The sequence below is a fragment of the Podarcis liolepis genome (assembly GCF_965112155.1).
Source record: "Podarcis liolepis genome assembly, chromosome: 15".
Classification (NCBI taxonomy): domain Eukaryota; kingdom Metazoa; phylum Chordata; class Lepidosauria; order Squamata; family Lacertidae; genus Podarcis; species Podarcis liolepis.
Window position 1 is genome coordinate 39,172,653 of NC_139566.1, and position 27,592 is coordinate 39,200,244.

Consider the following 27,592-nt stretch of genomic DNA (forward strand, 5'->3'; position numbering starts at 1 on the left):
TTGCCCCACATGGCATGGCTTCCACCCTGGAATTAAGAGTCTCATGCTCTACAAACTGAGGTGTATGTTCTGGTTTAAAATAAAAATAAATTCAGCTGACCTTAAGACAGACCCTCAGCTGTGGATTGTTGGTTGACACTGCAGGGGTGTGTGTGAGACAGTACAGATCCTCCAAGTGTCTCTACTTTCCAGGGACAGTCCTGGATTTACAGAAGCCATTCTGGTTTCTGATTTGATCCTGGAAAGTCCCACTTTTCCTTAGGATGCCCCTATTTTCATTGGAGAAATGTTGGAGGGTGTGGTATGATGTCCCTGTTTTGATCAGAGAAACGTTGTGAAGGCATGGAGTCGTGTGATACTGGAGCCAAGAAAGATCAAGTAACTATGCAACCTTTAGAAGGCAGCCCTGTATAGGGAAGTGCGTAATTTATCTAATGTTTTTATGTATGTTGGAAGCCACCCAGAGTGGCTCCGGGAGCCTTAGTCAGATGGGTGGGGTATAAATAAAATAATGGTCATTATCATTATCTTATTATATCATTAATATTATGTTTTTGTTATAAGAATTTTAAGGTCTTACATATATAAAATAAATATTTATAAATGTACCAAGCACACACACACACACACACACACACACACAAACCACATGTCTAAAGCCCACAGAAAAGGTCCTGAAACCATTTTGTCCCTTCCAAATTTACCTCAAATGTTGTCTCCCCATTGTCTCTTTGCTCACAAATCCTGTCTTAAGGGCACATTTAAGATATGAATATGGTGAGCCTGTGACCAGTATTCAGGAATTAAGTAGTTATCATCACAAAAGAATAGCCAGGCTCTCCAGGGAAACCCATCCACCCACAGGTTTCCTGCTGGCCCCCTCTCTGATGTATGCATGATGTATTGGGGGTGGTCTTGGGCTACACCCCTTCTGTGATGTATGTATGGGGGTGGTCTTGAGCTCTAGGGCGGGGAATTTCAACAGTTTATACAGTGATGCCTTGCAAGACGAAAAGAATCCATTCTGTGATTCTCTTTGTCTAGCGTTTTTTTCGTCTTGCGAAGCAAGCCCATTGACGGATTAGCGGATTAGCGCTATTAGCGGCTTTTAGTGGTTTATCTGCTGATCCGATCAGCTGATAAGCGGCTTAGCGGCTTAGAAAAAGGGGGGGGAAAGGGGAAAAAACCAGCAGGAACCTCGCAAGGCATTGTCGTCTTGCGAAGCAAGCCCATAGGAGATTCGTTTTGCGAAGCACCTCCGAAACGGAAAACCCTTTCGTCTACCGGGTTTTCCGTCTTGCGAGGCATTCGTCTTGCGGGGCACCACTGTATAAGAGTTTGCCCACCATTGTTCTCGGTTCCTCCTCCTCCTGTGTGTGGGGGGGAGCACCCTGTTGCAACTGCTTTAAGAAAGATCAGGCTTACGAGCTGCTTTGCTTCTCAGTACAGTGGTACCTCGGGTTAAGTACATAATTCATTCCGGAGGTCCGTTCTTAACCTGAAACTGTTCTTAACCTGAAGCACCACTTTAGCTAATGGGGCCTCCTACTGCCGCTGCATGATTTCTGTTCTCTGCCGCACGGTTTCTGTTCTCATCCTGAAGCAAAGTTCTTAACCGAAGGTACTATTTCTGGGTTAGGGGACTCTGTAACCTGAAGCGTATGTAACCCGAGGTACCACTGTATTCTCTGCTTGGCCTCTGTTATTTTCTCCTACCGATAAAGGACTCTAGATGGGCTCTTGGGTACCCCATAAGGGAAAAGGAGCAGATTTTTTCTTATAACAGTGGCCTATCATGTTGCAAACACTTTTGCCCCTTTCAAGTCCCGCCCCCCCCCCCCAAATGTAAGGGGTTTAAGGGTTTGATGAGCTAGTCTAATACAGCTTCTTAAGGGTCTGTTTGAGTTCCTGGGTGTGTAGTCAGAAGTTGAAGCAGTTTTGAGGAGACCTGGTATGTTTACACAGGCAGGGTTGAACTGGGGCAGCGGAGGTGCTATCCTGATCTTTCTGATTTTCTTTCTTACCCCCCTGTTTTGTGTGGAGAAGGATTTACATAACACCTTTCACCTTGTGGCTGCAGAGCTTGCCTGTAAATATTTAAGTGATGGCTCAGCTTTCAGCCTGACTATACCAATGACAGAGATCAAACATTTTCTGACCTTTTGTTAATCTTCTCTGTGAAACCAGAGGATGCCCTCGGTCTCCTTTTAGTGCTTGGAGAAAGAAGGTGGCATATTTGGGGAAGGAGGAGGGCAGCCTTTCCTGCGCTGGCTGCCTTAATAATAATAATAATAATAATAATAATAATAATAATAATAATAATAATAATAATTTATTATTTGTACCCCGCCCATCTGGCTGGGTTTCCCCAGCCACTCTGGGCGGCTTCCAACAAAGATGAAAAATACACTAAAATGTCATATATTAAAAACTTCCCTGAACAGGGCTGCCTTAAGATGTCTTCTGAATGTCAGGCAATTATTTATCTCTTTGACATCTGATGGGAGGGCGTTCCACAGGGCGGGCGCCACTACTGAGAACGCCCTCTGCCTGGTTCCCTGTAACTTGGCCCCTTGCAGTGAGGGAACCGCCAGAAGGCCCTCGGAGCTGGACCTCAGTGTCCGGGCAGAACGATGGGGGTGGAGACGCTCCTTCAGATATACTGGACCGAGGCCGTTTAGGGCTTTAAAGGTCAGCACCAACACTTTGAATTGTGCTCGGAAACGTACTGGGAGCCAATGTAGGTCTTTCAAGACCGGTGTTATATGGTCTCGGCGGCCGCTCCCAGTCACCAGTCTAGCTGCCGCATTCTGGATTAGTTGTAGTTTCCGGGTCACCTTCAAAGGTATCCCCACGTAGAGCGCATTGCAGTAGTCCAAGCGGGAGATAACCAGAGCATGCACCAGTCTGGCGAGGCAGTCTGCAGGCAGATAGGGTCTCAGCCTACGTACCAGATGGAGCTGGTAAACAGCTGCCCTGGACACAGATTTGACCTGTGCCTCCATGGACAGCTGTGAGTCCAAAATGACTCCCAGGCTGCGCACCTGATCCTTCAGGGGCACAGTTACCCCATTCAGGACCAGGGAATCCTCCACACCTGCCCGCCTCCTGTCCCCCCAAAACAGTACTTCTGTCTTGTCAGGATTCAACCTCAATCTGTTAGCCGCCATCCATCCTCCAACCGCCTCCAGACACTCACACAGGACCTTCATCGCCTTCACTGGTTCTGATTTAAAAGAGAGGTAGAGCTGGGTATCATCCACATACTGACACACAAACAAAATGCAGAGGAAGCATTATGTGCTTCAGAAAGTCACATGCCTGTATCAATAAATATAAAGGATTTGTCAAACGGTGTAGCTAGTTTGGAATGCCATAACCCAGGGGTAGGCAACCTAAGGCCCGGGGGCCGGATGCGGCCCAATCGCCTTCTCAATCCAGCCCATGGACGGTCTGGAAATCAGCATGTTTTACATGAGTAGAATGCATAGCTGTCAACTTACAGATTTGAAAATAAGGAACCAGCAGCCTCGAAAATAAGGGACCAGCAGCCAAAATAAGGGATTTTGCTGTTGTAAAGAGTTACATACATTGGTAGGATTGACAGATGCTGTCAATCCGGCATGAGTGGTTGTAGCGCCGCCGCGGCTGCTGAAGCACCGCCCTTCTGCGTCCCTCCCCATCCCCTCCTCTTCCTCCTCCCTCAGGCTGCCTCCTCAGCTGCCACCACTGCTGCCACCTCCGGGCTCGCGGGTGGCATGGGCGAGAGTCTCTCTCCCTCCCCCCTCTCTTGGGCAGGGAAGGGCCGATGGAACTCCTCGTGCCAGGACGAGGGCACCAGTGCTCGCTCTCTTTCGCAACGGAGGACCCCAAGCCACTGCTTCCCTCCCAAGCTGGGCGAGCATGAAACCCGGGAAATTTAAGGGACATCATCAATAAGGGACAGCAGTGGGACACGGCGCTGGGATAAGGGAGTTTCCCGCCAAATAAGGGACAGTTGACAGCTATGGTAGAATGTGTCCTTTTATTTAAAATGCATCTCTGGGTTATGTGTGGGGCATAGGAATTTGTTCATTATTTTTTTCCAAAATATAGTCCGGCCCACTGCATGGTCTAAGGGACGGTGGACTGGCCCATGGCTGAAAAAGGTTGCTGACCCCTGCCATAACCTCATTTATTTATTTTTTGCCCTTAGAGTAGGAGTGGGGTTTTTTTTTTCCAGACTGAGCCCCTTCCAAAGCAACCTTCCAAGGACCATGTGACCATACCCTCCAACATTCTGCTGATCAAAATTGAGGTGCTCCTTTTTTGGTCCTGAGCTCTGGCGCGAGCTGGTTGATTCGCACCAGACCAACAGACCAAAAAACATTCCGGGATCCGATGAGAAGCCTGGATGGCTTCTGTCATTCCGGGATGTCCCGCTTAAATCAGGATGGTTGAGGGGTATGTCTGACATCAGCCCCAGAGGCAAAAGTAGCTGGAGCAACCAATGTACAAGGATGTAGGAAGGGGGGTGCGGACCTCGCCAGGTGCCACCCTGCCGGGGGGTGTGTGTGTGTGACAAAATGGCTAGTGGCACTCATTGCGGGGCCTGCAGCGCACACAAGCCATGCTTCTCAGTGCCCACCGGCTCTGCCCTGTCCGGCTGGCTGCCTCCACCCCATCTGTAAGGCAGTTGAGACCCCATGGTGGGGTCTCACGTGCTGACCCTATGGGCGGCTCGCCCCGCCCGCCCAAGATGTCCAAGAGCCTTCCTCCACCGCTGCCAGTGTAAATTTTACATTTGTAGCGTAGGCTAATTTTTCCACACATGCTCACACCTCTCTCTATCCTCCATCCTGATGAGGAAGAAGCATTACGTATCAGAGTTTGAGAACAATGCAGCCTGACTCCCCTGCTCAGCGCCCGAGGGCCCCTGTCCTGCCACTCACCACCGGGCCTAGGGCAGGGCCTGACGGGTTCCATAAAGGACTGCTGCCACTGCTGCTGCTTAGCAGAGAGGGCTCTGTTTTTGTTTTTGTTCTTTAAATTGCTGCTATTTTTTACCTATGTCATTTTAAACTGTGATATTAATGCTGTATTCTTAGTTTTAGATTTTGATTTATGTGGAAATTGATTTCCATTTGGTTGTGTATTTTTTTTGGATGTGGTTTATTTATTGTTTGTGACTTTTGTAACTGTGTGAATCTTGTCACGTTGTAAGCCGCCTTGAGCATTGTTTTTAACTGTGGGAAGGCAGCATACAAATTAAATGATGGTGATGATGAGGATGAGGATGCGGTGTTTCTGAACCTCCCTCCACTGCAGACCACTTTAAAATTGCTGGTGGTCTCAGAGGACCACAGCCACGGGAAGGAGCACGAGCCTGCCCTTCGGGGGAGTCTCGAGCAACACGGAGGTCTAGAGGGGTCACGAAGGCTCCGTGAACCTCGTAACCCCAGGAGGATTATCCTGAGGGTCAAGGTACCCAGCGATGCTGCTCAAGCTCCCCTGTATTGTCGGCGTTTAGCAGGGTTTGAGCTGCAGCACGAAGGGGATGTAACAGACTCCGTGTTGTGAAGCCTCAGGCTCCGTGTGAAAGCGGTGAGCCTCCGACAACAGTCATAAAACTGGGAAAAAGCAAACCAACTAAGCTGAGAGAAAGATTAACTAAAGAACCCAGCGTAAAAGGATTACGAGAGGTAAAAGGCGAAGGAATCCACTACCGGCGGTTTCTTCTTTTTCTTTGGTATGGTACCTCCTTATTCTTAGCCCCCCCCCCAATGGCGGATAACCAGTAACTTATGAGAGCAGTTATCGTGTGGTGCGGGGAGAGAGACAACCGGCCGTGAGACCCTACGGAAGATAATAGATCCAGGACTTGGAAAGTTTACAAGGCGCCACCGTGTGAGAGCAGAGGGGACTACTTCGGAAGGAATCTTCGGGAAGAACAGCGAAAGTCAGCAGGGGGTTTCAGGGACTGCCAGGGGAGGGAGAGTTTTCAATATGAAAAAGGGGGTGGGAACGCCATCAGAAAGGAGGCCATCTAGACAAGAAGATGGGAAGGAGGGGAGGGAAATCAAGGACTATGACAGTTTAATGGTTGAGATAAGGAAGGAATTTAAGCATAATGAGCAATATATTGAAAGAAAACTACTGGAAGTACAAGATATGTTGGACAAAAGATTGGAGGGGGTGGTGGGAGAATTAACAGGAAAAGTTAAAGATCTATCGGTAAGAGCCAAGGTGCTTGAGGACTCAATGAAAAGGGTGCAAAAAGACACGAAGGATAGTAAGAGGGACTTGGACAGGATTAAAGTAGAAGTTAAGGAGATAGGTAAAGTACAGGAAGAATTGTTGGATAGTATGGCAATGACCCAGATGAGACAGAATCAAGCAAATTTGAAATTTAGAGGGATTCCAAAGGAGACAAATGAGAACATAAGATTTAAAATGGTGAAAGAGCTGGCAATCTGGTTAGATAGAAAGGAAGAAGAGATAAGCTACTCGTTGGCAAATATCTTTTGGATAAAAACAAAATCAGCTAAAGCCAGGGGGAAAAGATTGCCAGGAGATGTATTAGTTATGTTCAATTTGATGGATATGAGAAACGAAATACTGAAACAGAATTATAACAAAAGGTTATATATTGGAGGAAATCCAATTATCATATACAAAGAGATTCCTTCGAGATTTCTTCGAAGGAGGGATGCCTACAAAAAATTAACTAACCAACTGAAAAAAAATGGGATCCTATATAGATGGGAATTTCCGGAAGGAATTTCATTCTATTTTAAGGAAAAAAGATTCAAACTGTCCAACCCTTCAGAATTAGAAAAAATTGCAAGAAGATATGAGAAAGAACTTGGAAAGATGGGGGGGGGAGGAGGGCGAACGATCGGGGAGTGGGGACGGAGGTGGACAGAGTGGAGAAGGAGAGAGGGAGACAAATTCAGGAGAAGAGAGGGAAGGAGAAGAGATAGACGATAAAAAGCAGTAGATTTAATCTAGACTTGTTATTTTATTATTTGCATACAAGTGATGGCTCTAAAAGTTCTGACCTGGAACGTGAACGGACTCAACAATAAAAATAAAAGGAATCAGATTGCGCATATCCTACTAAAAAGGAACCTTGACTTAATCTGCCTACAAGAGACTCACGTAATAAGAAAGCATAAGAGAATTTTAAGCAATAAGAGATTAGGATTGGATTTTGTGGCTTCAGATAGAGTTAAGAAACGAGGAGTGGTTCTATATATAAAGGAAAAACTTGATCCAAAATTACTGTATAAAGATGAACAAGGGAGAATGATTGTAGTGCAGATTATGTTTCAAGGAGTAAAGATTATTGTCGTCGGATTATACGCACCTAATGACAGAAAAGTAGTCTTTTTCTCTGAATTAGGTAATAAGTTAACAGAGTGGATGGATCAAAAAATGATAGTGATGGGTGACTTTAATGGGGTGGTGTCACCGAACCTGGATAGATCAACAAGAAAACAAGAAACTAAGGAAGGCAAGTTACCGCGGACATTTTTTGATTTGGTTGATAATATGGGACTAATTGACGCGTGGAGATTCAAAAACCCTACTGTAAAACAATATACTTTCTTCTCAAATCCTAACCAGAGCTGGGGGAGAATAGATGGTATTTGGATCACTAAGGAATTGATACAGAATTTAATCAAATCTGAAATTCTCCCACAGACTATATCTGATCATAACCCAGTATATTTAGAGTTAAAGGGTAAAGAGACTAGAGTACTTAGATGGAGAATGAACGAATCTCTATTTAATGATCAAAAGATAGTGATTAAGGCAAAAGAAACAATTGAAGAGTACTTTAAGTGGAATTTAAATAAAGGGACAGCTTTAGCAATGGTTTGGGATGCAGGGAAAGCCGTCATGAGGGGCTTTCTAATTCAGAAAAACAGTCATCAAAGAAAAGAAAAAGAAGGAGGAGATCTTGGTACAGCTAATGGAGAATGAAAGACAATTAACTACTAAGCCAGGTGATGAGACTATAAAACAAAATATAAAGTTATTACAAGCCCAATTTTCTATGATAGTAAACCAGGAGATTGAGGGGAAAGTTAAAATGTTGAAACAGAAGAGTTTTGAATCTGCTAATAAAATAGGAAAATATTTGGCCTGGCAACTAAGAGAAAGGAAAAAACAAAATACGATTTGTAAGATAAGGGATGGAGACAAGATAGTGGAAGACCCAAATGAAATAAAAAGGTTGTTTCAGAAATACTATAAGGATCTATATAAAAGAGATAAGGAGTCAGGCCATGATATAGAATGCTATCTGAAAGAACATCATTTACAACAGATATCAACCGAAGAAAAAGAATTATTAAATCAGCTGATTACAGAGGAGGAGATAAGGAAGGCAATATCAAAGATGAAAATTGGCAAAGCGCCGGGGCCAGATGGTCTGTCAGCCAAATATTATAAAGTATTAAGTGATCAAATAAGCCCAACCCTATGTGAAGTGATGAACAATATTTTAAAAGAAGGGAAGACCCCGAACACCTGGAAGGAAGCCTATATTACACTAATTCCCCAAAAAGATGTGTATGCTTTAGAGGTGAAAAACTATAGCCATGGGTGCTTTAACTGGAACATTTTTAGCATGTGTGGAGATCTGTAGACTGAGCTACTGCTGCATTATGAAAAATATCCAAGCCGAAGAAGCCTGCTTGACAAACCCAACCTTTATCAAAGTGGTCTCAGCGAGAAAAAGTACCGTATTTTTCGCTCTATAACACGCACCCGACCATAACATGCACATAGTTTTTAGAGGAGGAAAACAAGAAAAAAAATATTCTAAACGAAACAGTGGATGTATGATTTTTGTGGTTCATGCTGTGGCCACAGACATGTGGTTTGATGGTGAGTTTGGGGTAGCCCAATGCAAAAATCCTGAGAATCCATGTGGATCCATGCTTTGTAACCACGTTTTTGCGCCACTGCGGCCCCAGGCAACAGTGGGTGCGTGATTTTTTGGCTGCAAGCTGTAGCCATGGACATGCTATGTGATCTGATGGTGAATTTGGGGTGACCCAGTGCAAAAATCCTAAGGATCCATGTGGATCCGTGCTTTGTAACCATGTTTTAAGTGGGGAGGGAAGGAAAAGCACTCAAGGGACAAGGAACACACGTGGGGTGGGTGGAGAAGGATGCTGTTAATAATGCAGAAGAGGGGTATAAGAGGAGAAGGCTCCTCTCCTCTCCCGCTTTGCTCCTTTAAAGCAAGCTGGCTCTCTGTCCCTCTCTCCTCCCCACTCAGCGGCTCTTCTCACGCTTTGCTGTTTCAAAGCAAGCCACGGAGGAGGGAAGGAAGGGGAACCATGGATCCTCTGCTCACAACTGCAGCAGATCCCCCCGCCACCTGTAGGCATTCCCTCCATAACACGCACAGACATTTCCCCTTACTTTCTAGGAAGAAAAAAGTGAGTGTTATGGTGCAAAAAATACGGTAAATCAAATGGTTGGTCCAAGTACAGATATTATTAATTGTTTCACAGCCCTTTTCGCCAACCAGGGGCAAACAAAGGCTATGTGACACCTGGGGCGGCAAACAGCCATGTACGGTGCATGTGCGGTGTCGCTACGTATGGCGCATGCACCGTACGTAGCAGTTTGCCGGCAGCGCTGCTCCAGCACCGTACGGACGGTGCCAGGATCCTCTGCTTGTGGCTGCAGCCGTGAACGAAGGATCCTCCGTTCGCGGCTGTAGTGGCGACGGTGGGATCCCATTGCCATCCATATGGTGCTCGAGTGCCGCTGCCGACAAACCGCTATGTACAGCGCATGTGTGGTGTCATTACGTACAGTGCATGCGTGTAACACCGCACATGTGCTGTACATAGCAGTTTGCCGCTGGCACTGGGATCCTCTGCTTGCGGCTGTAGCCGCAAACGGAGGATCCTCCACATGCAACTGTGGCGCTGCGATGGCTTCTCACGCCACAGTGAGCTCCCACGGGGTGCCTTCTTGTCACCCCCCCAGACATGGCACCCAGGGCACACTGCCCCTACCCCCCCCCCCGTTGCGACACCACTGTCGCCAACCACAGTTTGAGAACTTCTAACCCCAGTGCAATGGTTTGGTACACGTGGATGTGCATTGTCTCATGATGGTGCCCCATGGTTACCAAAGGAGCTTAATCTTGTTTTTCTAGTAGGGGGAAAGGAGCTTTGGTAAATAGGAAGGGGTTGCTGAACTCCTATCTCTGTAATTGGCCTATGTTCTGTAGGTAAGGACAGCCAGGTCCCCCAATTTATTCACAGCTGACGAAGCTTTGAACTAGCCCAAAGTCACCCATTAAGCGTCATGGGTGGTGGGATGGTGGTTGAACCCTGGCCTCCCAGGTCCAACTCTAACCACTACACCTCACTGAGCCTCTCTGACTTTCTCTGGAGATGCAGCAGCTGGTGTCCAATCTACACGTTAGTCTGAGAGGTGAACATCAGGTTGATTTGTATGAGAATCTTCAGAGACCCCCCTGTACTCTTTCTATCTGTCTCTGCTAAGACAGAAGCTGTGTTTTGATATATCCAGGGTGGAACTCACACAGGTCAGAAGGCAGCAACAGCAGAATCCTATTATTTTCAAGCACACTCCACCGCTGTCATTATTTATTGCGCAGGGCAAGTTTACTCCTTGTTGTTGTTTTTGCAATGGGAAATGAAAGCCCCTCGTGGAAAATGTATACATCAGAGACCTTTCTGTGGAGTGGGTGAAGAAGAGTTCGGTCAATTCTGCTCTCAAAGCTTCCTTGTTTTGGGGAATTGTTATTCTACAGCTGTCTGGCGAGTCTCCTTTGAAGTCAGGGGGAATGCACCATTGAACCTTCGCTGAAGGAATTGCTGGTTTATTTGCTTGAAAGGAACTCTGGGATGGATGGCGGGGGCTACGAAAAGTATTGGGGCGCGAGTCATGTTTCTGCCTTGTAGCGGAGTTGCTCTGCAGTAGCTTCAGGAAAGTTGTAAGGGAGCTCTTTGACCAAAATGTGATTTTTGTAGAATAATACTTTTTCTTTTTTCTTTGAGAACAGGTGTATCGATTGATGGGGTACATGAGAGCTAGAGGACTGTACTATAGCCACCCATATTGTTACTAGGGCTGTCACCTGATTGGGAAAATACTGCCCACCCCTGAACAGTACATTTTCCACATGTCCCGCTCCTAGAAGAGGAGAGAAATGGTTTGGTCTGGGTGTCCAAAGAAGGACAATTACAGCAGCAGTCGGATTATCTGCTCCAAACACCCACTGGGGAAAAGCTGTCATTTAACTAACTGCCTAAAACCGTAGAGAGAGAGAGAGAGATGGGTCTAGGCACATTTCAGTAGGGAGGGAGTTCCAAATATGAGGAGCCACCACCATTAAATGCCGCATTTCTTCCCATTTGCTCAAGGCAGAGCAAATGGTTCTCTTCCTACCCACCCTGTTCTATCTCCACAACAGCCTTGTGAGGTAGATTGAACCGATAGAGAGGGACTGGCCCCAAGTTACCCAGTGAGGTTTGCAGCTGAACCTCGGTGTTATGTACTGAGTTGAATAGGATCCAAAAGGCAGCAGTCTGGTTGGTCCTAGAATAATAGAATTCAGAATGCAGCAGTCTGATTGGTCCTAGAACAATAGGGTCCGGAATGCAGCAGTCTGATTGGTCCTAGAACAATAGGGTCCAGAATGCAGCAGTCTGATTGGTCCACAGGAACCATCCAATCCAGCTCCAGGTGGAAGTGAATCTGCAACCTGATTGGCCTACAGGTGAATCCCGGAATTAGCCAATCACGTGAGGCCCATTGTGTAAATAATGTATATAAAGCAGACATTCTGGGGGAACTTCCATTCCTCCTCACCACTATGAGCTGAATAAAGGTAAAGGTACCCCTGCCCGAATGGGCCAGTCTTGACAGACTCTGGGGTTTGTGCGCCCATCTCACTCAAGAGGCCGGGGGCCAGCGCTGTCCGGAGACACTTCCGGGTCACATGGCCAGCGTGACAAAGCTGCATCTGGCAAGCCAGCGCAGCACACGGAACGCCGTTTACCTTCCCGCTGGTAAGCGGTACCTATTTATCTACTTGCACCCGGGGGTGCTTTCGAACTGCTAGGTTGGCAGGCGCTGGGACCGAGCAGCGGGAGTGCACCCCGCCGCGGGGATTCGAACCGCCGACCTTTCGATCGGCAAGCCCTAGGCGCTGAGGCTTTTACCCACAGCGCCACCCGCGTCCCTATGAGCTGAATAAAGAGTATGAAATCCATGCTTGACTCTGGGTATATTTCACTGGGTCTCTCCAGTCTAGTCCAGCTCTGTCAACATCACAACACCTGACTCCTGATTATCCCAAGAATTGTATCTGCACTGAGCCCAATAGAAGGTGGCTTGGTACAGCTTGGCTGGGTGTGATTCAGTATCTGCAGGAGGAGAACAAACAAGCAAAACAAAGCCCTCAATGGCTATTTTCAAGCTTTGCCTCTTGTACATTTGATTAAGAGTGTGTGAAGGTTCCTCATTATTGACAAATTACTGCTGCTCCTGTCTTCAAAACCCTAGGAAACTTCTTATCTGCCAGCAGGAATGTCAGAATTTTAATGCACTTTCTGCCTGTGTGTTTGGGTTTAGTGTAGTTGCTATGACATACACGAAGACATTTGCTGAGCTCATTCAAAGGGATTTTTGTGTTGGGAAAATGCTGCCTGAAATCTCTTATCTGTATGCCTCCCAGGGATGCACGGCTCTTTCATCCATTGCTAGTGGATTCTCACTTGCCTTCTCTTTATTTTAAAGGGGGGGGGGGAAATGATCTAAATCTAATGTGAAATGTGTGAACAATGGCTTTGTTTGAAAAATGGCTTCCTTCTCTCTGTGCTTCGTTTTTTGTACTTAATATAGTGATACTTTTGCTTAAGGGGAAAAAAAATAGGCGTTAGATAGGCAGCACTGATGATCTCGGGTCTCCAAAAGATTAGATTAATTTTTGGCTTTTCTCACCAAAGAATTGAGGTCAGGATTCAGATACCAACAATACGATCATTATCTTTTTACTCTCTCTTTTTCTTTTGTGCAGGACATCCTCAATAGCTCAAAAAGTGACAGGAACCACAAGCAATGTGGAATGCTTTCTAGCATACATAACATAAATACAAGCACCAGGCTGGACCATAAAATCTTCTAGTCTAGGTTTGTTCAGTTTGTGGCCCACTAAGACACAACGAGCCAGGATCCAGGCTGCTGGTTCTGGGATGGCAGGGGTGCAAGCTTTCATCCCAAGTGGGACAGAAGGAGTTCTGCAGTCCGGAATGGTCAGGGATTAAGTTCCGAGGTGGCAGAACAGGCAAGAGAGAAAGCGCTGAGACTAGGGTTTGGCAACCTGGTTCCCTCAGCTATTTTGGACTTCCATCAGCCCCAGTCACCTCCATGCTGGCTGAGGCTGATGGGAATTGTAGTTCAAAACTTCTGGAGAGCACCACATGGCCAAAAGCTGGCTTAGGCAATGTCCTTACACAAGAGAAAAGTTGATCAATAGGAGTATAGCATCTAGATCAAGGGAAGTAATAGTGCCACTGTATTCTGCTCTGGTCAGACCTCACCTGGAGTACTGTGTCCAGTTCTGGGCACCACAATTCAAGAAGGACACTGACAAACTGGAACGTGTCCAGAGGGAGGGCAACCAAAATGGTCAAAGGCCTGGAAACGATGCCTTATGAGGAACGGCTAAGGGAGCTGGGCATGTTTAGCCTGGAGAAGAGGAGGTTAAGGGGTGATATGATAGCCATGTTCAAATATATAAAAGGATGTCACATAGAGGAGGGAGAAAGGTTGTTTTCTGCTGCTCCAGAGAAGCGGACACGGAGCAATGGATCCAAACTACAAGAAAGAAGATTCCACCTAAACATTAGGAAGAACTTCCTGACAGTAAGAGCTGTTTGACAGTGGAATTTGCTGCCAAGGAGTGTGGTGGAGTCTCCTACTTTGGAGGTCTTTAAGCAGAGGCTTGACAACCATATGTCAGGAGTGCTCTGATGGTGTTTCCTGCTTGGCAGGGGGTTGGACTCGATGGCCCTTGTGGTCTCTTCCAACTCTATGATTCTATGATTCAGCTGAGGAGCCTGACCTTATTTTCATGCGAAATATGAAGGGTATCCTACAGTGTCCTCAACAGCCACATCGGAACAGAGAAACTGCAAATGATGTGTGTGCGTGTTTATTTTGCAGCAGACTGCCTTGTGCTTTCTTCCGAAGCAATTCCACCATTACATTCTCCTTTTAAAAAGCATTTATATATAGCAGGGTGGCTGCTTTCCTCTTTCCTGTTCCAGCATGACCTCGAAATAGTTTGCCAAATGCCAGCGCAGCCACAGATCATTAGAATAGCTAAAAGAACAAGAGGTTGCATCGCTTTTTCAAAGGCCGCCTCTGCTTCTGGAAGGAAGCCATCGAGCTGGCACCGAGCTTCTTGGATGAGACAGCTTCACCTTTGCCCTTGCACCTCGCAAGATGCCGCGGGGCTTTCTCTCCCGAAAGATGGCATTTTTGTGGCAGTGCACATAGACAAGTAACAAGCAGCATGCAGCTTCACCTCATCGGCTGTGTCAGCGGTTCTGCCCTTGCAGCCTCTTCCTCAACCTCTGACCTCTTTGCCTGCCTTGCCTCTTTTGATCCCATTGGCTGATCTACTTTGTATGTCACAGAGAACCTTTTTCACTCTCCGGTCTGTGTTTAGCAAAGCTGCTCTGGTGCCACAGTAGACTTTGAGCCTGTCAGCTGAGCTGAGCTGCTAACTGGGAACTGCATATTCTTTTAGATTTAGAATTTCAGGGCTCTCAGGCAACTCTTATTAAAAGGGGAGAGAGCAGCAAGTACTTTGTGGTACTATGCGATCCTCTGTTCCATTACATCCAGTTCCACAGTTTACCGTAGTTTTCCATGTATAACATGCCCTTGTGTATAAGACAACACCTATTTTGGGGGACACGAAATTAAAGAAATGGGGGGAGATTGCCCAGAGTTGTTAAGCTTTTTTTGGGGGGGAGGATTGCCCAGAGATTGCCCAGACATTGCCCAGACACCAATCACCAGCACATGCCCCCTCTGCACTATCCGTGTATAAGACAACCCCCAAATTTTAACATTTGACTATAGTAAAAAAAAAAAACCACTCATCTTATACACGGAAAAAATCAGTATTTTCTTCCAAGTGCTTAACGGACAGTCAATCCATTTGTTAACAATCTTTTATTCTTTACTGTTTTTATTTCACAGTACAAAGTTCCAAGGGGTGGCCAAAATCCCTCAAAAGTCGCTCAAGGTTGTTACTCTGTCTCCTTTCAGGCAAAGTCCTTAGTTATAAAATAAATCCATTGCAAAGAGGTATCTTTAAAGTCTACTCTTCTCGAAAACTTTGCATTCCATTGCTTTAGGGGAGGGTAGATAACGCAGATCCCAAAGAAAAAACATGACTTGAAATATTGCCTCCCCTCCCCTCCTTCCACTGCTCAAGTAAAGCAGAAATTAGCATCTTTCATTCTTTCCAAACCTTTCCAAACAGATGATTTTCTCCTGCAGCATAAATCAGGATCTTTTCAGAGGGGTGCCTCTTTCCTTGCCAATAACCACTCCATAAGACGCACCTGACCATAAGATGCGCCTAGTTTTTAGAGGAGGAAAACAAGAAAAAAACTATTCTGAATGAAACAGTGGATGTATGATTTTTGTGGTTCATGCTGTGGCCACAGACATGTGGTTTGATGGTGAGTTTGGGGTAGCCCAATGCAAAAATCCTGAGAATCCATGTGGATCCGTGCTTTGTAACCACGTTTTTGCGCCATTGCGGCTCCATGCAACAGTGGGTGTGTGATTCTTTTGGTGCTGGCTGTAGCCATGGACATGCTATGTGATCTGATGGTGAATTTGGGGTGACCCAATGCAAAAATCCTGAGGATCCACGTGGAGCCGTGCTTTGTAACCACATTTTTGCTTGCCAATTACGGTATGTCCTAATTCAAAGGTATTCTGCAGCTCACCACGGTCCCTTACTGGGGCTGTCCTTGGATGGAGCAATTGAGCCCAGTGCCCTTGCCTTTTTGTCTGGGAGACAGGGATTTCCACCCCCGCTCACAGACACAAAAAAAGAAAAAAGGCATTTAACGGAAGACTGTGGGTACTGCCCTTTCAATACCCTCGAAAGGTACGGGGAGGCGTGCCCCTTACCTCCCACTAATCTCAGGCTGGGACCCCTCCTGGGCGCTGGAGTGCCTGAGAGGGCGGGATGCTGGGTTCACTGCAAAACAGAAAGTTGACCCAGTCCCAGGGAACGATGGGACTTGTAGCTCTGTGTGGGGAATAGGGGTCTTCTAACAACTCAGCACCTTTAACAAACTGTAGCTTCAATTATTTTGGGCGGTGAAGACCAGGGGGAGCCATGGCTGTTTGAAGTGGTCTCGTACTGTTTAAAATGTATATTGCAAATGGGGCCTTCTTGTTTTCTCAGAGTATCTGCAGGAAAATGGTGGTTTTCAGATGCCTGGAAAGTGATGGAGTGTTGTTGTTTTTATCTGCGGCATTGAGGAAAGTCTAATCCAGTCTGGAACTCTTCTCTGGGGTAGATCTGAATGTTCAGAGCCTTTCTCCGCTCCCCATCCCTATACACAGTGGCTCCTGGCAGAGTCATGATCTGAACCAGGGACTAGTTCTGCCCCAGAGCTTGCTTTTAAGTCCTGGTTTCAGACATGGTGATCAAAAGATGCTTAGTTCTGTACCATGTGTGATTCATTGTTCTCCACTGAGTCTCCAGACAGCGGAGAATTTTTCAAGCTAGAAGATTTGATTTCCAGGCAGGTTTAAACCCCAGCACATCTCTCTTTCAAAATTAAGAACTCCAGGCCTCCAGGCAAGGAAGGGGATTTTGATGGCATCATTTCGACCCGCAATGCATTCATTTCCCTTATGTGGGCATCTTTTCACAATGCAATCTCTTTCTGCTAGTGGCCATACCATCATGCCTTTGGGGCTAGGAGCTCTAACCTGTGTTTCAAAGGAGCGCGCCGAAGCAGAAAACACTTTTTTAAAAAATGTCGAACCTGGGTGGGTGAGATATTTTGTTTTCTTTTATGAAATTGCCTAGGTTCCATCTCCGATTAGTCATCTTTTTCCTTTTGTGGCTGGCGGGACTTCAGCCAAGATGTGTGAATGTGAATTCCTTTGAATGTGAATTCCTTTCCCTTAAGGCCTTCAGATAAATTGAGGCTTAAGACACCTGTGGTTGCTGTAATGGGGAAGCGTAGTGGATTTTACACAGATGGGGAGAGTGAAAGCCCAGGGATGTTGGTATGTGCACTGTTCCCAGGTGGGATACAGATATAGACGGGCTGGATTTAGGGCTGAGTGAGCAGTGCACATTCACTGGGTGCTGAGCTGGGGTGGGTACCATCTCAAAGCCTGGTAAGCGAGGTGCTGGGCTTTGGGAAGAAGTGTGAGGCTCTGGCGGGGTCCTAGAGCCCTTCCACATCCTTCCCAAAGCCTAGTTATCACTTCCCCAGCTTTGAGAAGGAGATGGAAGGGCACTAGGATCCTGCCAGCACCTCCTTAACTGCAGCATGGGGGGGTGCAGACATCCAATTTTGGCCTCACATGGGGTGCCATAGCAGCCTGGGGAGTATGGACGTGCTAATCACTTTTTCTAGCGAAACAGCCTCAGGCGAATGGAGGCTGTTTGAAGGGGAGACAGAACTTTGAAATTTTTTTAGCTCTGGATGTAAGATATGAATTAAGATATTCAGTATACAATGGTACCTCGGGCTACAGATGCTTCAGGTTACAGACGCTTCAGGTTACAGACTCCGCTAACCCAGAAATAGTACCTCAGGTTAAGAACTTCACTTCAGGATGAGAACAGAAATCATGCAGCAGCAGCAGCAGGAGGCCCCATTACCTAAAGTGGTGCTTCAGGTTAAGAACAGTTTCAGGTTAAGAACGGACCTTCGGAATGAATTAAGTTCTTAACCCGAGGTACCACTGTATCACACTATGCAACTATCTAAATGTAACTTTATTGTTTTAAGTTGTTTAGGAGTTAAGGTCTGTCGTAAAGCTTTTGAACCATATTTTTGGACTGGAGAATTTTCATTTCAAAGAAGAGTCAATTTTTATTCATCCAATTTGCTTCCACATGTACAATACTAATAGCCTCAGTACCTCCGACACGCTTTAACATGGCTGCACTGTGTTCTTGAACTGTAAGAATGCCTCTTGCTTGCCTGGATGGAAAATGGAGAGATATGGAAGGGACTGGCAGGCTAGAAACATCTCAGTTTATCATGGCTGGAATGTGCCTGATGGTAAAAAGTTTAAGGGTTCCACCACTCACTTTCCCCTTTGTCCCTGGTCCTTTCCACCACCAGCAAAAATAAAAAAGGAAGCAGAAATTGCTGGAGTTTACACATTAGTCTGTGGTCAGGAATGGAAATCTGACAACTGAATATGATCACTTTTTGCTCATGTTGTTCTTGTTTTTAAGTCTGCAAGTGATGCGTTATTTGCGTGTTCAGACCCTGAAACCTCCCCCCTAAATAAATTCACACATGGCTCAAATTTTGGTTTTGGTTTTTGGCAGAATTTAGGCCACAACTTTATTGATTACAGAGTGACTGGTTGCTTAGGCTCTGGTTTGACTAGCTCCCTGCACCCTTGCAGGTAGCACTGACCCAGGGCACCAGCATAGGTCAGCCAAGGGTGAACACCTGGATAAGCGGAAAGCCGGGAACAGGCTAACTCTGCCACCCAAATGTCCCCCTGGACTCAGGCACGGGCACAACCCCCAAGTGGGGAAAATTCCTGCTATGCTCCTGTCTCAATGACAGATGACACACGATGGCATAGCAAGGTCAAGCGCACAGCCCTAAAAGTAGGGAGAGGTGGGTGTTTGTTCTGAATGCATGTGCCAAAAGTGGATGGGTCATGTGCATGGGCATAAATAGGTCCCTCAAACTGTTTGGACTGCGCCCCATTGGCCAGATTGCACCCAGCTTCGGGGGACCTACCAATCGGGTGTGTGGCTGAACAATCGTACCCACCCACAACACAGGATGTTGGTTTTCCAGGTCTCACTGCAATACATGCCCTCTTTAAAGGAGGAGCCGATTACCATATTTTTTGCTCTATAAGACTCACTTTTTCCCTCCTAAAAAGTAAGGGGAAATGTGTGTGCATCTTATGGAGCAAATGCAGGCTGCGCAGCTATCCCAGAAGCCAGAACAGCAAGAGGGATTGCTGCTTTCACTGTGCAGCGATCCCTCTTGCTGTTCTGGCTTCTGAGATTCAGAATATTTTTTTTCTTGTTTTCCTCCTCCAAAAACTAGGTGCGTCTTGTAGTCTGGTGCGTCTTATAGAGCGAAAAATACGGTAATTGCTTTTTTTTTTAAAACCGCATTGCGTTGTTGTTTCCTTTACACTGAAATGAACGTAAGTTATATATATAGTTATGTAACTTACATTAAGTAGCTAGCAGCAAGACGAATAACGTAGTTATTTGGCAGACCCTGAAATGCAGCAGGGCAGAAACAGCGTTGATAGTGATTAATACAAGTTACAACAGAAATTGCTCCCTTCTTAGGCCCCTTCCCCTGGAAGATGTTTACCTTGCTAGCCAGGGTAGATGACCCTCACAATTAAAAGAAGTTGCCACAGAGTGAAGCATGAATTTGTTCAACCTTAGTTAAATCTGTAGTTTCACAGTTCAAATGGATGATGATGGCCACCTTCAAATAGCACATGGAAGATGGGGCACACTAGTTTTGTGCTGCTCCAGGGGGTAGAACCCAAACCAATGGATTCAAATGATGAGAAAAGGGATACTGACTAAGCATTGGGAAGAACCTTCGGATGGTAAGAGCTGCTTGACAGTGGAATGGGCTTCCTAGGAAGGCGGTGGCACAATCTGGCTAGTTGGTAGTTTGAGCCCACCCAGGAACAGTTGCGGGCAGGGTTTCTGCATTGCAGGGGGCTGGACTAGATGACCCTCAGGGTCCCTTCCAGCTCTACATTTCTGTGATTCAATGAAATGGTTAGGAGTGCACAAAGCGTTTCAGAGCAATATTGTTTTTGCACAAAGATGTGTATGAATACGATCAGCTTATGCTGAAGATTACAATATTGGTTGGGTCTGTGTGTGAGCACATGGTGGAGGGAGGGAGGGGGAGAGATCCTCAAAAGCAGATTTTTTTCCAAATGTCATGCTGATGGAAAATAAACTACAAAGTGCTTTGCTTCGTTAAGGGCACAGACGAACAAATGCATCGCTTTCAAGTTCAATTTATCTTTCCCTTTTGATGTGTTCCTTGGTGTAAGATCTATGCTTAGATCTTCCTTTCTTTTTAAAAATTCTCCCTGTCATCAACATATTGTTTCACAAGTGCGTTATTGCTTAACATTCCATTTGGTGAGTTTGTCAAAGGTCATATTGTTAGTCACTGTAGAGGATGCTTCTCTCTGTGATATATATATATATATATATATATATATATATATATATGGTATTGTATTGTGTGTTACATGCTTTCACCTTTCTGAAATGAATTGTTTATCTGACCTTCAAGCTATTTGATGCACTAAACTTAACTTGTGGATTCTGCGAGTTGCCATAGGCTAAAGGAATGAAAAGGAATATAAACAAAGTATGTCAAGAAACGGATAAGTCGCCCAACAGCTTGAAACATCATAACTAGACACTGGAAAGACCCACCAGGAGTGAATATAGACCACTGGTTCCAAAATGTATGGGAAACTGCCCTATTAGAAAAGTTAACCAATGAACTTAAGCTAGCATGGGGGCAAGCAAAGGAGGATGTCTTCACCCTGGTGTGGCTCCCCTTTACCACATATACAGTGGTACCTCAGGTTAAAAACTTAATTTGTTCTGGAGGTCCGTTCTTAACCTGAAACTGTTCTTAACCTGAGGTACCACTTTAGCTAATGGGGCCTCCTGCTGCTGCCATGCCGCCGCCACGCGATTTCTGTTCTCATCCTGAAGCAAAGTTCTTAACCTGAGGTACTATTTCTGGGTTAGTGGAGTCTGTAACCTGAAGTGTCTGTAACCTGAGGTACCGCTCTACAGCACAACAAGACAATGATCTATTCCCCCATTGTTGTTTAGTTGTTTAGTTGTGTCCGACTCTTCGTGACCCCATGGACCAGAGCATGCCAGGCACTCCTGTCCTCCACCGCCTCCCGCAGCTTGGTCAAACTCATGCTGGTAGCCTCAAGAACACAATCCAACCATCTCGTCCTCTGTCATCCCCTTCTCCTTGTGCCCTCCATCTTTCCTAACATCAGGGTCTTTTCCAGGGAGTCTTTTCTTCTCATGAGGTGACCAAAATATTGGAGCCTCAGTTTCATGATCTGTCCTTCCAGTGAGCACTCAGGGCTGATTTCCTTCAGAATGGATAGGTTCCATGGGACTTTCAAGAGTCTCCTCCAGCACCATAATTCAAATGCACCAATTCTTTGGTGACCAGCCTTCTTTATGGTCCAGCTCTCACTTCCATACATCACTACTGGGAAAACCATAGCTTTAACTATATATACCGTAACTATACTATTCCCCCATAACAGCATACAAATCAATATGGCTAATCCGACCCAACAACCCCTCAGCCCACAAACAAACGAATTGCACTGCAACCAACCGAACGCAACCAACTAAGCTCTGGGCTCTCCAATCTCTTGCAACGGCAACTATATATATATATACTCCTTTAAAGTAGCTAGGTGTTCCCTTACTACGTCTTTTCCTATCTTGGGCTGCAGCTCCCTCCTTACATCATTTATTCTGTACAGTGAAGATGCTACAAACCTGCATCTCTGTCCAACAATGTAGAGGCTGCTACAGAGAAAACCCTTTCCTGGGCTGCCATTCCCCCTACCCCGCCTAAGGGTGGTAGGAGTACCAACGCTACAATTCTATGATTCCACAGGTAAAATCCTGTTGCCCTCTTTGCAGATCTGAGAAAGTAAGAAAGGATATGGTTTTCAGGTAATTGCCATCCTTTGCAAATTGGAAAACCCATGTCACCATTGTCTTTTTTTTTTAATGATCCAGTATTATCTTTGTTGTCCTTTCTGATGTGACTCATGGGTGATTTGTTTTTGTTCGTGGTAAAACACAGCTGGAGCACCGGCTGATGCCAGTGTGGACAAGCAAAGCAGTACCGAGCCTTTTAAAGCTTCTTGTGTCTTTAATTAAAAGCTTCCTGTTTACAGCTTCTAGCCATTTTATTGACTCTTGTAGAGCACAGCTGGATAATTAGGGATGAGCAGCCTCTTAATTGCCCTTGAATAAGGTAAAGGGACCCCTGATCATTAGGTCCAGTCGCAGACGACTCTGGGGTTGCGGCGCTCTTCTCGCTTTGCTGGCCAAGGGAGCAGGCATACAGCTTCCGGGTCATGTGGCCAGCATGACTCTGGCGAAACCAGAGCAGTGCACAGAAACGCCGTTTACCTTCCCGCCGGAGCGGTACCTATTTATCTACTTGCACTTTGACGTGCTTTCGAACCGCTAGGTTGGCAGGAGTGGGGACCGAGCAATGGGAGTTCACCCCGTCGTGGGGATTTGAACTGCTGACCTTCTGATTGGCGAGCCCTAGGCGCTGTGGTTTAACCCACAGCACCCTTGAATAGTTTCTTTTAATCTGCCCCCAGAGGCAGTATGTTTCTTAATACTATTTGTTGGAAACAGCAGGAGGGGAGAATGTTTTTATACCCAGGTTCTGCTTTGAGACTTCATACAGGAATCTGATTGGCCACTGTGAGGACAGGGGTCTGGGTTGACCATTGGCCTGATCCAGCCGGACTCTTCGTATGTTAAATGGCTCAGTGTCAATTTCTGTTCTTTAAAAGAAGGTAAAGCTTTAGTTACTGATTTCCTATCATTATTGGTTCTTCCACCTTCTTTTCATTATAAAAATAACAAAATACTGCTATTTCATGACAACAATGGCTGAGGATGCAGGAAGTTTCTTAGGACAATAAGATTGTCATTCTGTTGTTGTTTAGTTGTTTAGTTGTGCCTGACTCTTCGTGACCCCATGGACCAGAGCATGCCACTGCCTTCTGCAGTTTGGTCAAATACGTCCCCCCAAATGCCAAGTTCCTCTGAACATTTTAATATCAACAGTGTCGTATCCAGGGCCGGCCCAGCTGTGAGGCAAGGTGAGGTGACTGCCTCAGATAGCAGGATTCATTGGGGCAGCAGTTCCTAATGCAGGCTTCCTCAACCTTGGCCCTCCAGATGTTTTTGGCCTACAACTCCCATGATCCCTAGCTAGCAGAACCAGTGGTCAGGGATGTTGGGACTTGTAGTCTCAAAACATCTGGAGGGCTGAGGTTGAGGAAGCCTGTCCTAATGTCAGTCAGTCTTCTCCCCTTGTTCCTGATGTAGATCTTCCCTTCTTCCCCGGCATGGAGGTGGGGTGCTATTTTGGGGTCTGCCTCAGGTGCCAAAATGTCTTGGGCTGGCCCTGTTAGTACTCCACACATAATATTTTTATGCAGCTTGTATTTTGAATGCTCGCAGCAGAGCCTGTGGAAATTAATTTGAGTTTGCAATCTTGAAATAACAATACCTCTAATCCCCCTTCCAAAATATAATATAAATCTGATTTTAATTTTTTGTTAAGCTTCTTGAAATGGATTATGCAAGAGGCTGGTGATATTTACATTGCAGCATGATCAGCTGTGTCTTCAGTAAAACGTTCTCTCTGCAGTAACTGTAGGTAAGGAGCCTGTGAAGTGCTCTTCCACTCTCATTTATTAACTTGTTTGTTGCCTTCTCCTTCATATTTCTTACATTTGCATCTTGTCCTTTTCGCTAAACCAGGCAGAGCCATAGTCTGAATCTCAAAACAATCTTCTGGGGTCGGTTTGACTTGAGAGATGTCAATTTGTTTTCAAGCTACCCAGCACTGCTTCATGGCTGGGTGGAGATATGAAAAGCCCCCCCTCTCTCCAGGACTTTGGGGAACATCAAAAAAGACTAGTAAGTGGAGACCAAGAGAATTCGGGGGGGGGGGGGTGGCAGCAGGGCAAAGCAATGTCAGTGTGATCTACTGGGTAGAGGCTCAAGAGAAGGAGAAACAGTTTCAATCTCCACTCAGACACAAACCTCATGGTTTAATCCAAGTCACTTTCTCTTGGCCATGGGTAGGCAAATGTAAGGCAATTGCCTTCTGGATCCGGCCTGCAGACGGTCTGGGAATCGCCGCATGGATTGCCAGTGCACACATTCTTTCCCTCTCCCTCTCCCTCACACGGCGGTGGTGGCAGTGGCGCCTCCTCCCTCCCTCCTCCTGGCTTCTCCCCGCCCTGCCTAGAGTAGGAGGGGGGCTGGGCTTTGTTGGTGCCAGCAGCAGCGGCTGCCATTTTAAGCAGCCCCTCTCCAGAGCCCTTTCGCGCACTGCTCATCGTCCCTCCACCGCCGCCACCAGCCCCTACTGCTCACAAGACACAGGTAAGCAGCCACTGGGGCTCGTGGTATTCTTGCATCATTTCACACCCCAAAATATAGTCCAGCCCCCCACAAGGTCTGAGGGACAGTGGACTGGCCCCCTGCTGAAAAAGTTTGCTAACCCCTGCTCTTAGCTATCCTACCCCACATGGTTGTTGTAGGCAGTGCTGTTTTTCTGTAAAAATAGGTGCCAGAACTCGCCCTTGTTCTGTTATAATGGCAAGGACACCCACTTGAGAGGTGTCGGAACAGACTTCCGGCAAGTTCCGGCTGGGGAAAAAGCCCGGGTTGTAGGAATAAAATGGCAGAAGAGAGAACTTCTGAGCTTATTGGAATGACCAGTTTGAAAAGAAGGAATCAATCTAGTACAGAGGGGGCCAGGCTTGCGAGAGAAACTTTTTCAACCCATGTTCCACATTCCCTGATGGATAACCTTTGAGGGGGTCTCCTGCTAGTGACAGTAGGGCCAAAGGCATGTACACACTGTGCTCACACCTGGCCATATACAACCACACATGGAATCATAGATTCTTGAAGAGGCCACAAGGGTTATTTAGTCCAACCCCTTGCAATGTAAGAATATTTTGCCCAACATGGGCTTGAACCCACAACCCTGAGATTAAGAGCCTCATGCTCTACCAACCGTGCTATCACACACCACATCCATCCCAGGTCCTCTGCATCATAGCAGTGGCACCCGACCCTCTTAAGAAGCTTAGAGCCTGCTTGTTTTGCCATTCCCTTTTTCTCTGCCTGCAGGGACTAGGCAGCAGAATGACTCTGCAAGCAGGCTGAGAGTTGGCCGGTGGGGGGCAGAGCCTCACAGGAGGAGATGCCATGGGCCCTGTCAGATGAGTCTATGGGCCTGAGTTGGCTTTCAGCGCCTTGCACCTGGCCGAGGGAGGTTCTCAAACCTGGAGCCCTGCTGGTTCGCTACATAGACTCAGTTGTGCACACAGCTTTCCTGCGTTAAAGGTAAAGGGACCCTGACCATTAGGTCCAGTCGTGGCCAACTCTGGGATTGCAGTGTTCATCTCGCTTTATTGGCCGAGGGAGCCGGTGCACAGCTTCCGGGTCATGTGGCCAGCATGTGGCGAACCAGAGCAGCGCACGGAAACGCCGTTGACCTTCCCGCCGGAGTGGTACCTATTTATCTACTTGCACTTTGACGTGTATTCGAACTGCTAGGTTGGCAGGAGCAGGGACCAAGCAACGGGAGCTCACCCTGTCGTGGGGATTCGAACCGCCGACCTTCTGATTGGCAAGTCCTAGGCTGTGTGGTTTAACCCACAGCGCCACCCACGTCCCTTTTCCTGCATTACTTTCCTGCATTACATGAATCCCGGCAGCTCCGGATGTGACTCAGAACTAGACCAGGCTTTTCCAATGGATAGGTGAATCCTAAATAGAAATAACGTTTCACTCTTGGGTCATTTTTGGGAACAGTTTCTGGAAACCCTTGGCTTGTGTCCACCCTACACTATATCACCAGCTGGAACATCCTTCTTTCCTGTACAGGCTCTCCATTTTGCCATCTGCTGCCAATTTAACATCTCTCTGTGCTGGCAGCTTTCTTATGCCTTGTTTACTTTGCCTTAAAGAAAAAAATAAATCAATAGGCAGGAGTTTTAAAGAGGAGTATCTCTAAACCAATTAAGCTCTTGAGGAAGAAAGCCACAATTCCCTCTAGGGTGCTCTGGAAGCATCGGGTCTCACTTGTAGAGCGGAAAAGGGTTTTGTGTTGTTGTTGTTTTCGTTTTAATTTTGAATAGGGATCACAGTTCAGGGGTAGAGGGCATATGCAGAAGGTCCTGGGTGCAGATGCTGGCATCTCCTGTTATAAAAGGATCTCAGGTGTCAGTGCTGGGAAAGACCTGAGACTTTAGTGAGTGGCTGCCAGTCAGAACAAACGGTACTGGGCAACATAAACCTATGGTCAGACTCTGGTAAGGCATTGCTATTAATTGTTGTTGTTTTTGGTTAGACTTGATAGCTGCCGATTAAACTGATGGCTCCAAGCGACTTGCAACATATCTATCTATCTATCTATCTATATCTATCTATCTATCTATCATCTATCTATCTATCTATCTATCTATCTATCTATCATCTATCTATCTATCATCTATCTATCTATCTATCATCCATCTATCTATCATCTATCTATCTATCATCTATCTATCTATCTATCTATCTATCTATCTATCTATCTATCTATCATTCATCTATCTATCTATCTATCTATCTATCTATCTATCTATCTATCATCTATTGCTCAGTAGACACATTATAATATTGACACATCAATGCAGTTCATAAAAAAGGCATGCATCCTTGACAGCATTTCACCTGTGAAAGTCAGGCCTTGTGTCTGATTTTTGCCCTTGGGTCAAGCATCTTTGCCTGAGCCACCCTGTGTTGCGGACAACAGGTCTCAGTAACCTTTTGGACTGCAGAGTTGAAAAGACACATGTTGGCCAGGGAAATTAATGCTGGTGTGTTGTGCATGTCTGCATCTGCATAACAGCAGGGAGTCCCACTTGCCCAAATCAGATGATTCTGCTGGGATTATGTAACTTCAAGAATTGCTGCATGGACTTCCTTGTTTCCTCTTTCCCTCCCTTTTCCCTTTTGCATTGTGTCTATAAGATGGTAAGCCTTTATTGTTAATCTCTGTTCAGTGCTTAGGACTGGTTGTTGTTGTTGATGATGCTTTATAAGTTGCTATTGTTCCTAATAATAATAATTAGGGCCCCTTTTCTTCTTTCTCAGTGTTTACCATGGATGTCACTTCAATGGCATTATTGTTGTTGTTGTTTGTAAGCTTGCACCCTGGGAAAGTCACTTCAGTGCTGCAAACACAATGGTTTGACTTCACCCCTGGAGGCACACTCCGTTGTCGAGAGAGAGAGAGAGAGAGAGAGAGAGAGAGAGAGAGAGAGAGATGGATGCCAATAACAACATTATTATTGTATATTTGTTTGTACTTCCGTCTTTTTTCCCCTGGCAGGGACTCAAGGTGGCTTGCAGATAAAAATAAGGACAGCCAAAATGGTATTTATGCCGTGAAGCCATCTGATTTTGTTTTATAGTCACAGT

At 46.1% G+C, this 27,592-nt stretch overlaps 1 protein-coding gene across 8 annotated transcripts in view; it reads left to right on the forward strand.

Annotated features, from left to right (window-relative positions):
* Positions 1 to 27,592, forward strand: part of RIMBP2 (RIMS binding protein 2) — a 293,903-nt gene that overhangs the window by 66,725 nt on the left and 199,586 nt on the right. The window lies entirely within an intron of this gene.